The sequence below is a fragment of the Oncorhynchus tshawytscha genome, unplaced genomic scaffold, assembly GCF_018296145.1.
Source record: "Oncorhynchus tshawytscha isolate Ot180627B unplaced genomic scaffold, Otsh_v2.0 Un_contig_3379_pilon_pilon, whole genome shotgun sequence".
Lineage (NCBI taxonomy): Eukaryota > Metazoa > Chordata > Actinopteri > Salmoniformes > Salmonidae > Oncorhynchus > Oncorhynchus tshawytscha.
In genome coordinates, this window is record NW_024609265.1 from 45,001 (window position 1) to 50,000 (window position 5,000).

At 37.9% G+C, this 5,000-nt stretch overlaps 1 pseudogene; it reads left to right on the top strand.

The window, feature by feature from the left end:
• The window catches only part of LOC121844514, an 86,242-nt pseudogene that overhangs the window by 42,351 nt on the left and 38,891 nt on the right, over nucleotides 1-5,000 (top strand).

Below are 5,000 nucleotides of genomic sequence, written 5' to 3' on the forward strand. Positions count from 1 at the left end.
AGGTCAGTATCTCTACTGTAATAGACTGTAGTCTACTGTCATTTAGAGGTTCTACAGGTCAGTATCTCTACTGTAATAGACTGTAGTCTACTGTCATTTAGAGGTTCTACAGGTCAGTATCTCTACTGTAATAGACTGTAGTCTACTGTCAGTTTACTGTCATTTAGAGGTTCTACAGGTCAGTATCTCTACTGTAATTGTAGTCTACTGTCATTTAGAGGTTCTACAGGTCAGTATCTCTACTGTAATAGACTGTAGTCTACTGTCATTTAGAGGTTCTACAGGTCAGTATCTCTACTGTAATAGACTACTGTAATAGACTGTAGTCTACTGTCTACTGTCACTGTAATAGACTCTAGTCTACTGTCATTTAGAGGTTCTACAGGTCAGTATCTCTACTGTAATAGACTGTAGTCTACTGTCATTTAGAGGTTCTACAGGTCAGGTCAGTATCTCTACTGTAATAGACTGTAGTCTACTGTCATTTAGAGGTTCTACAGGTCAGTATCTCTACTGTAATAGACTGTAGTCTACTGTCATTTAGAGGTTCTACAGGTCAGTATCTCTACTGTAATAGACTGTAGTCTACTGTAGGTCAGTATCTCTACTGTAATAGACTGTAGTATCTCTACTGTAATAGACTGTAGTCTACTGTCATTTAGAGGTTCTACAGGTCAGTATCTCTACTGTAATAGACTGTAGTCTACTGTCATTTAGAGGTTCTACAGGTCAGTATCTCTACTGTAATAGACTGTAGTCTACTGTCATTTAGAGGTTCTACAGGGTATCTCACTGTATAGACTGTAGTCTACTGTAATAGACAGGTCAGTATCTAGTCTACTGTCATTTAGAGGTTCTACAGGTCAGTATCTCTACTGTAATAGACTGTAGTCTACTGTCATTTAGAGGTTCTACAGGTCAGTATCTCTACTGTAATAGACTGTAGTCTACTGTCATTTGTTCTCATTTAGTCTACTGTCATTTAGAGGTTCTACAGGTCAGTATCTCTACTGTAATAGACTGTAGTCTACTGTCATTTAGAGGTTCTACAGGTCAGTATCTCTACTGTAATAGACTGTAGTCTACTGTCATTTAGAGGTTCTACAGGTCAGTATCTCTACTGTAATAGACTGTAGTCTACTGTCATTTAGAGGTTCTACAGGTCAGTATCTCTACTGTAATAGACTGTAGTCTACTGTCATTTAGAGGTTCTACAGGTCAGTATCTCTACTGTAATAGTCTACTGTCATTTAGTTCTACTGTCATTTAGTCTAGAGGTTCTACAGGTCAGTATCTCTACTGTAATAGACTGTAGTCTACTGTCATTTAGAGGTTCTACAGGTCAGTATCTCTACTGTAATAGACTGTAGTCTACTGTCATTTAGAGGTTCTACAGGTCAGTATCTCTACTGTAATAGTATCTCTACTGTAATAGACTGTAGTCTACTGTCATTTAGAGGTTCTACAGGTCAGTATCTCTACTGTAATAGACTGTAGTCTACTGTCATTTAGAGGTTCTACAGGTCAGTATCTCTACTGTAATAGACTGTAGTCTACTGTCATTTAGAGGTTCTACAGGTCAGTATCTCTACTGTAATAGACTGTAGTCTACTGTCATTTAGAGGTTCTACAGGTCAGTATCTCTACTGTAATAGACTGTAGTCTACTGTCATTTAGAGGTTCTACAGGTCAGTATCTCTACTGTAATAGACTGTAGTCTACTGTCATTTAGAGGTTCTACAGGTCAGTATCTCTACTGTAATAGACTGTAGTCTACTGTCATTTAGAGGTTCTGTCAGTCTACTGTAATAGACTGTAGTCTACTGTCATTTAGAGGTTCTACAGGTCAGTATCTCTACTGTAATAGACTGTAGTCTACTGTCATTTAGAGGTTCTACAGGTCAGTATCTCTACTGTAATAGACTGTAGTCTACTGTCATTTGTTAACTGTAGTCTACTGACTGTAGTCTACTGTCATTTAGAGGTTCTACAGGTCAGTATCTCTACTGTAATAGACTGTAGTCTACTGTCATTTAGAGGTTCTACAGGTCAGTATCTCTACTGTAATAGACTCTAGTCTACTGTCATTTAGAGGTTCTACAGGTCAGTATCTCTCTGTAATAGACTGTAGTCTACTGTATTTAGACTGTAGTCTACTGTAATAGACTGTAGTCTACTGTCATTTAGAGGTTCTACAGGTCAGTATCTCTACTGTAATAGACTCTAGTTTACTGTCATTTAGAGGTTCTAGACAGGTCAGTATCTCTACTGTAATAGACTGTAGTCTACTGTCATTTAGAGGTTCTACAGGTCAGTATCTCTACTGTAATAGACTGTAGTCTACTGTCATTTAGAGGTTCTACAGGTCAGTATCTCTACTGTAATAGACTGTAGTCTACTGTCATTTAGAGGTTCTACAGGTCAGTATCTCTACTGTAATAGACTGTAGTCTACTGTCATTTAGAGGTTCTACAGGTCAGTATCTCTACTGTAATAGACTGTAGTCTACTGTCATTTAGAGGTTCTACAGGTCAGTATCTCTACTGTAATAGACTGTAGTCTACTGTCATTTAGAGGTTCTACTGTAATAGGTCAGTATCTCTACTGTAATAGACTGTAGTCTACTGTCATTTAGAGGTTCTACAGGTCAGTATCTCTACTGTAATAGACTGTAGTCTACTGTCATTTAGAGGTTCTACAGGTCAGTATCTCTACTGTAATAGACTGTAGTCTACTGTCATTTAGAGGTTCTACAGGTCAGTATCTCTACTGTAATAGACTGTAGTCTACTGTCATTTAGAGGTTCTACAGGTCAGTATCTCTACTGTAATAGACTGTAGTCTACTGTCATTTAGAGGTTCTACAGGTCAGTATCTCTACTGTAATAGACTGTAGTCTACTGTCATTTAGAGGTTCTACAGGTCAGTATCTCTACTGTATAGACTGTAGTCTAGTCATTTAGAGGTTCTACAGGTCAGTATCTCTACTGTAATAGACTGTAGTCTACTGTCATTTAGAGGTTCTACAGGTCAGTATCTCTACTGTAATAGACTGTAGTCTACTGTCATTTAGAGGTTCTACAGGTCAGTATCTCTACTGTAATAGACTGTAGTCTACTGTCATTTAGAGGTTCTACAGGTCAGTATCTCTACTGTAATAGACTGTAGTCTACTGTCATTTAGAGGTTCTACAGGTCAGTATCTCTACTGTAATAGACTGTAGTCTACTGTCATTTAGATGTAAAATATACCACTATTCATTTGGAAAAGAGGAATGGGTTGGTCCAATACATTTCCCATCTATCTGCAAAGTCACTCTTTCTTTAAAAAAACAAGGCCTCTTGTTCTGATTGGCTGTTGTTCCCATGTTCATCCACGTTTCCTCTGTGGTCAGATGTCCTGCGGGTTCAAGCACTCCGCGGTGGTGACCGCTGATGGGAGGCTGTTCTCCTTTGGGAACGGGGACTATGGCAGGCTTGGGTTGGGAAACACCTCCAACAAGAAGCTCCCTGAGAAGGTCACTGCGTTGGAGGGGTACCAGGTCGGACAGGTGAGATACACTAACAGATACCAGGTAATATACACTAACAGATACCAGGTAATATACACAGATACCAGGATACCAGGTAATATAACAGGTACCAGGTAATATACACTAACAGATACCAGGTAATATACACAAACAGATACCAGGTAATATACACTAACAGATACCAGGTAATATACACTAACAGATACCAGGTAATATACACTAACAGATACCAGGTAATATACACTAACAGGTACCAGGTCGGACAGGTGGGATACACAAACAATCACATTATAATAGCAGAAAAACACATTCTCTGAACGTATTTGGTTTCGTTGTGTCAGGTAAACCACGTCAAACACAGTTCAGGTATCAAACCTTCTGACCCACGTCTGGTTCTGTCCGGTTCCCAGGTGGCGTGTGGTCTGAATCACACCGTAGCCGTCTCTGCTGATGGAATGATGGTCTGGGCCTTCGGAGACGGAGACTACGGGAAACTGGGCCTGGGGAATTCTACCGCCAAGTCCTCACCTCAGGTATGTACAGTAGTGTTGACTGTCAGTCTGTTCCTCAGGTATGTACAGTAGTAGTATATTCTGGTAGTATATTCTGGCGGTAGTATATTCTGGCGGTATATTCTGTTGGTAGTATATTCTCTGTAGTATATTCTGGCGGTAGTATATTCTGGCGGTAGTATATTCTGTCTGTTGGTAGTATATTCTGGCGGTAGTATATTCTGTAGTATATTCTGGCGGTAGTATATTCTGGCGGTAGTATATTCTGTAGTATATTCTGGCGGTAGTATATTCTGTCTATAGTATATTCTGTAGTATATTCTGGTAGTATATTCTGTATATTCTGGTAGTATATTCTGTGTAGTATATTCTGTTCCATAGTATATTCTGTCTGTAGTATATTCTGTCTATATTCTGTCTATAGTATAGTGTAGTATATTCTGTGTATATTCTGTCTATAGTATAGTGTGTATATTCTGTCCATAGTATATTCTGTCTATATTCTGTCTATATTCTGTCTATAGTATAGTGTGTATATTCTGTGTATATTCTGTCTATAGTATAGTGTGTATATTCTGTCTATAGTATATTCTGTGTATATTCTGTCTATAGTATAGTGTGTATATTCTGTCTATATTCTGTCTATAGTATATTCTGTATTCTAGTATATTCTGTGTATAGTATATTCTGTCTATATTCTGTCTATAGTATAGTGTGTGTATATTCTGTCTATAGTATATTCTGTCTATATTCTGTATATTCTGTGTATATTCTGTCTATAGTATATTCTGTGTGTATATCTCTGTGTATATTCTGTCTATAGTATATTCTGTCTATATTCTGTCTATAGTATAGTGTGTATAACTGTGTATATTCTGTCTATAGTATATTCTGTGTATATTCTGTCTATAGTATAGTGTGTATATTCTGTGTATATTCTGTCTATAGTATAGTGTG